Consider the following 13,273-nt stretch of genomic DNA (forward strand, 5'->3'; position numbering starts at 1 on the left):
ATATATATATATAAACAAGTTAGCACACAGAAGTTAATCACATCAAGCGCAAATAACGATTTCACAAATGATATCCAAGTATCAAGAGCATCCCACAAATTCCTTAGAACATTCACGAATTCTCCTAAAAATGCGTCTAAAGCAAAAAAGTATGAAAAATTAAAACCATGCGAATGATTTTTATATCACAAATTGAAATTTGTGCGAATGGTTTTTATGCTTATAATTGCTCCAAAACAGATTGACATTTTAGTCTCCAAAATCCTTCGAAAATAGCTTACACCTAACGTTGTGAAAAATTAAAATCGATGCATGTTATTATCGTTTTTTATTTTGTAAGTTTAAAACATTACATTCAACGATATTCAAATTTGTTTCCATTTCAAAACCTGTTAAAACAGTGTTTTGCACTTTAAAGCTTGACTTTACCAAAAATCGTTTTTAAAGCAAAACATAGAAACTTTAAGAACATTAATCTTTTGAGTTTCTGCATAAGATATCTAAAAACAGGTTAGCACACACAGTAGTTAATCATATCAAGTGTCAATAACGATTTCACAAATGATATCCAAGTATCAAGAGCATTCAACAAATTCTTTTTAGCATTCACGAATTATATTAAAAGTATGTAGAAAGCAAAAAAGTATGAAAAATTAAAATCGTGCGAATGGTTTTTATATCACAATTTTAAAGCTGTGTGAATGGTTTTTATGGCCATAATTGTTTGGAAACAGATTTTGACATTTTAGGCTCTAAAATCTTTCAAAAATAGCTTATACCTAATGCTGTGAAAAATTAAAACCAACGCAAGTTATCATCATTCTTTGTTTGAGCAATTTTAAAACATTGGATTCAACGATATTCAAATTTGTTTCCATTACAAAAGCTGCTAAAACAATGTTTCATACTTTAAAGCTCAACTCTAGCAAAAATCGCTTTCAAAGCAAAATATAGAAACTTCAAAAGCTTTAGCTTTTGAGTTTGTGCATATAATATACATAAAAACAAGTTAGCACATAGAGTAGTTAATGACATCAAGCGCTAATAACTATTTCACAAATGATATCCAGGTATCGAGAGCATCCCACAAATTCCTTGGAGCCTTCTCGAATTCTTCTAAAAGTGCGTCTAAAGCAAAAAAAGTCTGAAAAATTAAAACCATGCGTATGGTTTTGTTTATTACAATTTCAAAGCTGTGTGAATAGTTTTTATGCCCATAATTATTCAGAAATAGATTTTGACATTTTAGGCTCCAAAATCCATCAAAAGTATACACCTAACGCTGTGAAAAATTAAAATCAATGCAAGTTATCATCATTCCTTGTTTGAGCAAGTTTAAAACATTGGATTCAACGATATTCAAATTCGTTTCCATTTCAAAACCTACTAAAACAGTCTTTCGTACTTTAAAACTTGACTCTAACAAAAATCGCTTTCTAAGCAAAACATAAAAAGTTCAAAAACATTAAGCTTTTGAGTTTGTGCATAATAGATATAAAAATAAGTTAGCACATAGATAGTAGTTAATCACATCAAGCGCCAATAACGATTTCACCAATGACATCCAAGTATCAAGAGCATCCCACAAATTCCTTAGCTTTCACGAATTCTCCTAAACGTAAGTCTAAAGCAAAAAAGTATGAAAAATGAAAACCGTGTGAGCGGTTTTTATATCACAATTTGGAAGCTATTCAAATGGTTTTTATGCCCATAATTGTTCGGAAACAGATTTTGACACTTTAGGTTCCAAAATCCTTCAAAAATAGCTTACACCGAACGCTATGAAAAATTATAACTAACGTAAGTTATCATCGTTCTTTGTTTGAGCAAGATTAAAACATTGGATTTAACGATATTCAAATTCATTTCCGTTTCAAAACCTGTCGAAATAGTGTTTCATAATTTAAAGCTCAACTCTAGCAAAAATCACTTTCAAAGTAAAACATAGAAATTTCAAAAACATTAAGCTTTTAAGTTTGTGCATAATATATATAAAAACAAGTTAGCACGCATAGTAGTTAATCACATCAAGCACCAATAATGATTTTACAAATGATATCCAAGGATCAAGAGCATCCCCATAAATTCCTTAGAGCATTCATGAATTCTCTTAAACGTACGTCAAAAGCAAAAAGTATGAAAAATGAAAATCGTGCAAATGGTTTTTAAATCACAATTTGAAAGCTGTGCGAATGGCTTTTATGTCCATAATTGTTCGGAAGCAGATTTTGACATTTTAGGCTCCAAAATCTTTCAAAAAGAGCATACACCTAACGTTATGTAAAAATTAAAACCAACGCAAGTTATCATCATTCTTTGTTTGCGCAAGTTTAAAAAACATTGGATTCAACGATATTCAAATTATTTCCATTTCAAAACCTATTGAAACAGTGTTTCATACTTTAAAGCTCGACTCTAGCAAAAATAGTTTTCAAAGTAAAACATATAAACTTCAAAAACATTAAACGTTTGAGTTTGTGCATAATATATATAAAAACAAGTTAGCGCACATAGTTAATCACATGAAGCGCCAATAACAATTACATGAATGATATCCAAGTATCAAGAGCATCCCACAAATTCCTTAGAGCGTTCATGAATTCTCCTAAAAATGTGTCTAAAGCAAAAAAGTATGAAAAATTAAAACCGTGTGAATGGTTTCTTTATCACAATTTGAAAGCTAAGTGAATGGTTTTTATGCCCATAAGAGTTCGAAAACAGATTTTGACATTTTAGGCTCTAAAATCCTTTGAAAAACAGCGTACACCTAACGCTATGAAAAATTAAAACGAACATTAGTTATTATTGTTCATTGTTTGAGCAAGTTTAAAACATTGGATTCAACGATATTCAAATTTGTTTCTATTTCAAAACTAGCTAAAACAGCATTTCTTACCTTAAAGCTCGACTCTAGCAAAAATCATTTTCAAACCAAAACATCGAAACTTCAAAAACATTATTAAGCTTTTGAGTTTTTGCATAATATATATAAAAACAAGTTAGCACACAGTTAATCACATCAAGAGCCAATAACAATTTCACAAATGATATCCAAGAGTCAAGAGCATCTTACAAATTCCTTGAGCATTCACATATTCTCTTAAAAATGCCTCTAAAGCAAAAAAGTATGAAAAATTAAAACTGTGTGAATGGTTTTATATCAAAATTTGAAAGCTATGCGAATGATTTTTATGCCCATAATTGTTTGAAAACAGATTTTGGCATTTTCGGATCCAAAATCTTTCAAAAACAGTTTATACCTAATGCTGTGGAAAATTAAAACCAACGCAATTTACCATTGTTCTTTGTTTAAGCAAGTTTAAAATATTGGATTTAATGATATTCAAATTCGTTTCCATTTCAAAACCTGCTAAAACAATGATTCACATTTTAAAACTTGGCTTTTAGCAAAAATCATTTTCAAAGTAAAATATAAAAATTTCAAAAACATTAAGCTTTTGAGTTTGTGCATAATATATATATAAAAACAAGTTAGTACACACAAATAGTTAATCACATCAAGCACCAATAACGATTTCACAAATGATAGCCAAGTATCAAGAGCATCCTACAAATTCGTTAGAACATTCACGAATTCTCCTAGAAATGCGTTTAAAGCAAAAAAGTATGAAAAATTAAAACTGCACGAATGGTTTTTATACCACAATTTGAAAGGTGGGAGAATGGTTTTTATGCCCATAATTGTTTGAAAATAGAGTTTGACATTTTAGGCTCTAATATCCTTCAAAAACAGCTTACACATAATGCTATGAAAAATTAAAACCAACGTAAGTTATCATTGTTCTTTGTTAGAGTAAGTTTAAAACATTGGATTCAAAAATATTCAAATTCATTTCCGTTTCACAACTGGCTAAAACAGTGTCTCATAGTTTAAAGCTCAACTCTAGCAAAAACCTTTTCAAAGCAAAATATAGAAACTTCAAAAACATTATTAGGCTTTTGGGTTTGTGCATAATATATATAAAAGCAAGTTAGCGCACACAGTTAATCACATCAAGAGCAAATAACGATTTCATAAATGATATCCAAGTATCAAGTGCATCGCACAAATTCCTTAAAACATTAACGAATTCTCCTAAAAATGCGTTTAAACCAAAAAAGTATGAAAAATTATAATCATGCAAATGGTTTTTATGCCCATAATTGCTCAAAAATAAATTTTGACATTATAGGCTCCAAAATTGTGTAAAAAATTAAAACCAACGCAAGTTATCGTTGCTCTTTGTTCGAGCAAGTTTAAAACATTGGATTTAACGATATTCAAATTCGTTTTCATTTCAAAACCTAATAAAATAGTATGTCATACTTTAAAGCTCGACTCTAGCAAAAATCATTTTCAAAGCAAAACCTAGAAACTTCAAAAATATTATTAAGCTTTTGAGTTTATGCATAATAGATATAAAACCAAGTTAGCACATACAGTTTAATCACATTAAGCGCCAATAATGATTTCATAAATGATATCCAAGTATCAATAGCATCCACAAACTCCTTAGACCATTCACAAATTCTCCTAAAAATGCGTCTAAACAAAAAAGTATGACAAATTAAAACCATGCGAATGGTTTTTATGCCTATAGTTGTTCGAAAACAGATTTTGACATTAAAACCAGCTTACATCTAACGCTATAAAAAATTAAAACCAATGCAAGTTATTATCGTTCTTTGTTCGAGCAAGTTTAAAACATTGGATTCAACGATATTTAATTTCTTTTCCATTTCAAATCCTGATAAAACAGTATTTCATACTTTAAAACTCGACTCTAGCAAAAATCAGTTTCAAAGCAAAACATAAAAACTTCAAAAACAATATAAAAACAAGTTAGCACACACAGTTAATCACATCAAGCGCCCATAACGATTTCACAAATGATATCCAAGTATCAAGAGCATCCTACAAACTCCTTAAAGCATTCACGAATTCTCCTAAAAATGCGTCTAAAGCAAAAAAGTATGAAAAGTTAAATCCATACAAATGGTTTTTATATCACAATTTGAAAGCTGTGCGAATGGTTTTATTCCCATAATTATTCGAAAACAGATTTTGACATTTTAAGCTGCAAAATCCTTCAAAAATAGCTTACACCTGACACAATGAAAAATTAAAATCAACACAAGTTATCATTGTTCTTTGTTTGAGCACGTTTAAAACATTGGAATCAATGATATTCAAATTCATTTCCATTTCAAAACCTGCTAAAACAGTATTTTAGAATTTAAAACTTGACTCTAAGAAAAATCATTTTCAAAACAGAACATAGAAACTTCAAAAACATTATTAAGCTTTTGAGTTTGTGCATAATATATATGAAAAAAGATAGCACATACAGTTAATCACAACAAGCGCCAATAACGATTTCACAAATGATATCCAAGTATCAAGAGTATCCAACAAATTCCTTGGAGATTCATAAAATTCTCTTTAAAATGCATCTAAAGCAAAAATGCATGAAAAATTAAAACCGTGCGAATGGTTTTTATATCGCAATTTGAAAGCTGTTCAAATGGTTTTTGTGCACATAATTGTTCGGAAACAAATTTTGATATTTTAGGCTCCAAAATCCTTCAAAAACAGCTTACACCTAATGCTGTGAAAAATTAAAACCAACGCAACTTATCATCATTCTTTGTTTGAGCAAGTTTCAAACATTGGATTCAACGATAATCAAATTTGTTTCCGACTCAAATCCTGCTAAAACAGTATTTCAGACTTTAAAGCTTGACTCTAGCAAAAATCGCTTTCAAAGGAAAATATAGAAACTTCAAAAACCTTAAGCTTTTGAGTTTGTCCATAATATATATAAAAACAAGTTAGCACACACAGTAGTTATTCACATCAAGCCCCAAAAATGATTTCACAAATGATATCCAAGTATAAAGAGCATCCCACAAATTCCTTAGAGCATGCACGAATTCTTTTAAAAGTGCGTCTAAAGGATAAGTATGAAAAATTAAAACTGTGAAAATGGTTTTTAAATCACAATTTGAAAGCTATGCGAATGGTTTTTATGCCATAATTGTTTCGAAACAGATTTTGACATTTTAGGCTCTGAAAGCCTTCAAAAACAGCTTACACCTAATACTATGAAAAATTAAAAGCAACGCAAGTTATCATCGTTCTTTGTTTGAGCAAGTTTTAAACATTGTATTCAATGATATTCAAATTCGTTTTCCTTTCAGAACCTGCTAAAACAGTGTTCCATACTTTAAAGCTAGACTCTAACAAAAATCACTTTCAAACCAAAACATAGAAACGACAAAAACATTACGCTTTGAGTTTGTGCACAATATATATAAAAACAAGTTAGAACATACAGTAGTTAATCACATCAAGTGCCAATAACACTTTCATAAATGATATCCAAGTATCAAGAGCATCCCATAAATTCCTTAGAACATTCACGAATTCTTCTAAAAGTGCGTCTAAAGCAAAAAAGAAAGAAAAATTAAAACCGTGGGAATGGTTTTCATATCACAATTTGAAAGCTATGCGAATGGTTTTTATGCCTATAATTGTTTGAAAACCTATTTTGACATTTTAGGCTCCAAAATCCTTCAAAAACTGCTTACACCTAATGTTGTGAAAAATTAAAACCAACACAAGTTATCATCGTTCTTTGTTTGAGCAAGTTTAAAGCATTGGATTCAACGATATTCAAATTTGTTTCCATTTCAAAACCTGCTAAAAAAGTGTTTCACACTTTAAAGCTAGACTCTAGGAAAAATCACTTTCAATGCAACACATAGAAACTTCAAAAACATTAAGCTTTTGAGTTTGTGCATAATATATATATAAAAACAAGTTAGCACACACAGTAGTTAATCACATCAAGTGCCAAAAATGATTTCACAAATGATTTCTAAGTAACAAGAGCATCCCACAAATTTCTTTAAGCATTCACAAATTCTTCTAAAAGTGTATCTAAAGCAAAAAAATATGAAAAATTAAAACCGTGCGAATGGTTTTTATATCACAATTTGAAAGCTGTACGAATGGCTTTTATGCCCGTAATTGTTCAGAAACTGATTTTGACATTTTAGGCTCCAAAAGCTTTAAAAAAAAACTTACACTTAATGCTGTGAAAAATTAAAACTAACGCAAGTTATCATTGTTCTTTGTTTGAGCAAGTTTAAAATATTGGATTCAACGATATTCAAATTTGTTTCAGTTTCAAAACCTGGTAAAATAGTGTTTCACACTTTAAAGCTCGACTCTAGGCAAAATCACTTTCAAAGCAAAACATAGAAAATTCAAAAACATTAAGCTTTTGAGTTTGTGCATAATATATATCAAAACAAGTTAAAAACACACAGTAGTTAATCACATCAAGGTCAAATAATGATTTCACAAATGATATCCAAGTATCAAGAGCTTCCCACAAATTCCTTAGAGCAATCACGAATTCTCCTAAAAATGTATCTAAAGCAAAAAAGTATGAAAAATTAAAACCGTGCGAATGGATTTTATATCACAATTTGAAAGCTGTGCAAATGGTTTTTATGCCCATAATTGTTCGGAAATAGATTTTGACATTTTAGGCTCCAAAATCCTTCAAAAACAGTTTATACCTAACATTATGAAAAATTAAAACCAACGCAAGTTATCATCATTCTTTGCTTAAGCAAGTTTAAAACATTGGATTGAATGAAATTCAAATTCGTTTCCGTTTTAAAACCTACTAAAACAGTTTTTCACACTTTAAAGCTCGACTTTAGGAAAAATCACTTTCAAAGCAGAACATAGAAACTTAAAAAACATTAAGCTTTTGAGTTTGTGCATAATATATATAAAAACAAGTTAGCACATTCAGCAGTTAATCACATGAAGTGCAAATAACGATTTCACAAATGATATCCAAGTCTCAAGAGCATCCCATAAATTCCTTAGACCACTCAAGAATTCTCCTAAAAATATGTCTAAAGCAAAAATATATGAAAAATTAAAACCGTGCAAATGGTTATTATATCACAATTTGAAAGTTGTGCGAATGGTTTTTATGCCAATAATTGTTTCGAAACAGATTTTGACATTTTGGGCTCCAAAAGCCTTTAAAACAACTTACACCTAATGCTATGAAAAATTAAAAGCAACGCAAGTTATCATCGTTCTTTGTTTGAGCAAGTTTTAAACATTGGATTCAATGATATTCAAATTTGTTTTCCTTTCAAAACCTTCTAAAACAGTGTTCCATACTTTAAAGCTAGACTTTAGCAAAAATCACTTTCAAACCAAAACATAGAAATGACAAAAGCATTAAGTTTTTGAGTTTGTGCGCAATATATATATATATATATATCACAATTTTGAAAGCTGCGCCAAATGGTTTTTACGCCCATAATTGTTTGGAAACAGATTTTGACATTTTAGGCTCCAAAATCCTTCAAAAACAGCTTACACCTAATGCTGTGAAAAATTAAAACCAATGCATTTTATCATCGTTTTTTGTTTGAGCAAGTTTAAAACATTGGAACCAATGATATTCAAATTAGTTTTTGATTCCAAACCTGCTAAAACAGTGTTTCACACTTTAAAGCTAGACTCTAGCAAAAATCACTTTCAAACCAAAACATAGAAATGACAAAAGCATTAAGTTTTTGAGTTTGTGCACAATATATATATATATATATATAAACAAGTTAGAACACATAGTAGTTAATCACATCAAGCGCCAAGAACGATTTCACAAATGATATCCAAGTATCAAGAGCATCCCACAAATTCCTTAGAGCACTAACGAATTCTCCAAAAAATGAGTTTAAAGCAAAAAGGTATAAAAAATTAAAACTATGGGAATGGTTTTTATGCATATAATTGTTTGAAAATAAAATTTGACATTTTAGGCTCCAAAATCCATTAAAAATAGCTTACACCTAACACAGTGAAAAATTAAATTCAACGTAAGTTATCATCGTTCATTGTTTCAGCAAGATTAAAACAATTGATTCAATGATATTCAAATTCATTTCCATCTCAAAACTTGCTAAAATAGTATTTCATACTTTAAAGCTCGACTCTAGCAAAAATCATTTTCAAAGCAAAACGTAGAAACTCCAAAAACATTATTAAGCTTTTGAGTTTGTGCATAATATATATAAAAACAAATTAGCACAAATAGTTAATCATGTCAAGCGCCAATAACAATTTCACAAATGATATCCAAGTATCAAGAGCATCCCATAAATTCGTTACAACATTCACGAATTCTCCTAAAAATGTGTTTAAAGCAAAAAAATATGAAAAATTCAAACTGTGCAAAAGGTTTTTATATCACAATTTGAAAGCTGGGCAAATGGTTTTTATGCCCATAACTGTTCAAAATTAGATTTTGACATTTCAGGCTCCAAAATCCTTCAAAAACAGTTTACACATAACGCAGTGAAAAATTAAAACCAATGCAAGTTGTCATCGTTCTTTGTTAGAGCAAGTTTAAAACATTGGATTCAATGATATTCAAATTCGTTTCCATTTCAAAACCTGTTAAAACAGTGTTTCATACTTTAAAGCTCAACTCTAGCAAAAATCGTTTCCAAAGCAAAATATAGAAACTTCAAAAACATTATTAGGCTTTTTGAGTTTGTGCATAATATATATAAAACCAAGTTAGCACACACAGTAGTTAATCACATCAAGCACCAATAACGATTTCATAAATGATATCCAAGTATTAAGAGCATCCCACAAACTCCTTGAGCTTTCATGAATTCTCCTAAAAATGCGTCTAACGCAAAAAAGTATGAAAATTTTAAACCACGCGATTGGTTTTTATATCACAATTTGAAAGCTGTGCGAATGGTTTTTTTATTCCCATAATTGTTTGGAAAGAGATTTTGACATTTTAGGCTCTAAAATCCTTTAAAAACAACTTACACCTAATGCCGTTAAAAATTAAAACGAATGCAAGTTATCATCGTTTTTTGTTTGAAAAAGTTTAAAACATTGAATTCAACGATATTCATATTCGTTACAGTTTCAAAACTTGCTAAAACAGTGTTTCATACTTTAAAGCTCGACTCTAGAAAAAATCGCTTTCAAAGCAAAACATAGAAACTTCAAAAACAATAAGCTTTTGAGTTTGTGCATAATATATATATATATATATATTTAAACAGGTTAGCACACACAGTAGTTAATCACATCAAGGGCCATTAATGATTTAACAAATGAAATCCAAGTATCAAGAGCATCCCACAAATTCCTTAGAGCATTCATGAATTCTCCTAAAAATGCGTCTAAAGCAAAAAAGTATGAAAAATTAAAACGTGCGAATGGTTTTTATATCACAATTTGAAAGCTGCGCAAATGGCTTTTTTGCCCATAATTGTTCGGAAAAAGATTTTGACATTTTAGGCTCCAAAATCCTTTAAAAATAGCTTATACCTAATGCTATGAAAAATTAAAACCATCGTAAGTTATCATCGTTCTTTGTTTCAGCAAGTTTAAAACATTGGATTCAAAGATATTCAAATTCGTTTCAATTTCAAAACCTGCTAAAAGAGTGTTTCATACTTTAAAGCTTGACTTTAGCAAAAATTGCTTTCAGACCAAAATATAGAAACTTCAAAAACATTAAGCTTTTGAGTTTGTGCACAATCTATATAAAAAACAAGTTAGCACACAAAGTACTTAATCACATCAAACTCAAATAACGATTATACAAATGAATCCAAGTATCAAGAGCATCGCACAAATTCATTAGAGCATTCATGAATTCTAATAAAAGTGCGTCTAAAGCAAAAAAGGACAAAAAAATTAAATAACGTGAATGGTTTTTATATCACAATTTGAAAGTTGTGCGAATAGTTTTTATGCCCAAAATTATTTGGAAATAAAATTTGACATTTGAGGCTCCAAAATCCTTCAAAGACAGCTTACACCTAACACTATTAAAAATTAAAACTAACGCAAGTTATCATCGTTCTTTGTTTAAGCAAGATTAAAACATTAGATTTAATGATATTCAAATTTGTTTCTGTTACAAAACCTGCTACAACAGTGTTTCACACTTTCAAAGCTCGGCTATGGTAAAAATCATTTTCAAAGCAAAACATAGAAACTTCAAAAACATTAAGATTTAGAGTTTGTGCATAACATATATATATATAAACAAGTTAGCATACACAGTAGTTAATCACATCAAGCGCCAATAACAATTTCACAAATAATATTCAAGTATCAATAGCATCCCACAAATTCCTTAGAGCATTCATGAATTCTCCTAAAAATACGTCTAAATCAAAAAAGTATGGAAAATGAACACCATCCGAATGGTTTTTATATCACAATTTGAAAGCTATACGAAATGTTTTTTAGGTACATAATTAATTGAAAACAGATTTTGACATTTTAGGCTCCAAAATCCTTCAAAAACAGCTTACAAATAATGCTGTGAAAAATGAAAACCAACGCAAGTTATCATCGTTCTTTGTTTGAGCAAGTTTAAAATATTGGATTCAACAATATTCAGATTCATTTCCATTTCAAAAACTATTAAAACAGTGTTTCAAACTTTAAATCTTGACTCTAGTAAAAATCGTCTTCAAAGCGAAATATAGAAACTTCAAACACATTAAGCTTTGGTTTTTATATCACAATTTCAAAGCTGTGCGAAATAGTTTTTGTATCACAAATGGTGGATATATATATACAAAAAAACAAGTTAGCACACACAGTAGTTAATCACATCAAGTGCCAATAACAATTTCACAAATGATATGCAGGTATCAAGAGAACCCCACAAATTCCATAGAGCATTCACCACTTCTCCTAAAATAAGTCTAAATAAAAAATGAATGAAAATTTAAAAACCGTGTGAATGATTTGTATATCACAATTTGAAAGCTGTGCGAATAGTTTTTAATGCCATAACTATTCGAAAAACAGATTTTGACATTTTAGGCTCCAAAATCCTTCAAAAGCATCTTACACCTAACGTTGTGAAAAATTAAAACCAACGCAAGTTTTCATCATTCTTTGTTTGAGCAAGTTTAAAACATTGGATTCAATGATATTCAAATTCGTTTCCATTTTAAAACCTGCTAAAACAGTTTTCACGTTTTAAAGCTTAACTCTAGCAAAAATCGTTTTCAAAGCAAAACAAAGAAACTTCAAAAACGTTAAGCTGTTGAGTTTGTGCACAATATATATATATACATAAAAATTGAAACCATGCGATTGGTTTTTATATCACAATTTCAAAGCTGTGCGAAATAGTTTTTGTGCCCATAATTGTTCAAAAATAGATTTTGACATTTCAAGCTTCAAAATCCTTCAAAAACAGTTTACACCTAACGCTGTGAAAAATTAAAACCAACGCAAGTTATCATCATTCTTTGGTTGAACAGGTTTAAAACATTCGACTCAATGATATTCAAATTCGTTTTCATTTCAAAACTTGCTAAAATATTGTTGCATACCTTAAAGCTTGACTCTAGCAAAAATAATTTTCAAACAAAACATAGAAACATCAAAAACATTAAGCTTTTGAGTTTGTGCATAATATATATATATATATATATATATATATATAAGAAGTTAGCACACACAGTAGTTAATTACATCAAGTGCCAATAACGATTTCACAAATGATATCCAAGTATCAAGAGCACCCCAAAAATTCGTTAGAGCATTCACGAATTCTCCTAAAAATATGTCTACAGCAAAAAATATATCACAATTTGAAACCTGTACGAATGGTTTTTATGCCAATAATTGCTCGAAAATTAAAACCAACGTAAGTTATCATTGTTCCTTGTTTGAACAAGTTCAAAATATTTGATTCAACGATATTCAAGTTCGTTTCCATTTCAAAATCGGTTAAAACAGTCTCTCACACTTTAAAACTCGACTCTAGCAAAAATCATTTTCAAAGCAAAATGTAGAAACTTCAAAAACATTAAGCTTTTGACTTTGTGTGTAATATATATATATCTTTATATATATACATAAAAACAAGTTAGCACACACAGTAGTTAATCACATCAAGCGCCAATAATGATTTGACAAATGGCATCCAAGTATCAAGAGCACCCTACAAATTCCTTAGAGCATTTACGAATTCTCTTAAAAATGCATCGAAAGTAAAAAAGTATGGAAAATTAAAACAATGCGAATGCTTTTTTTATCACAATTTGAAAGTTGAGCGAATGGTTTATCTGCCCATAATTGTTCGAAAGCAGATTTTGACATTTAAGGCTCCAAAATCCTTCAAAAAAAGCTTACACCTAACGTTATGAAAAATTAAAACCAACGCAA

This window comes from Durio zibethinus, chromosome 12 (genome assembly GCF_047325235.1).
Source record: "Durio zibethinus cultivar Kanyao isolate XHJ-2024 chromosome 12, ASM4732523v1, whole genome shotgun sequence".
In the NCBI taxonomy this organism is placed as follows: domain Eukaryota; kingdom Viridiplantae; phylum Streptophyta; class Magnoliopsida; order Malvales; family Malvaceae; genus Durio; species Durio zibethinus.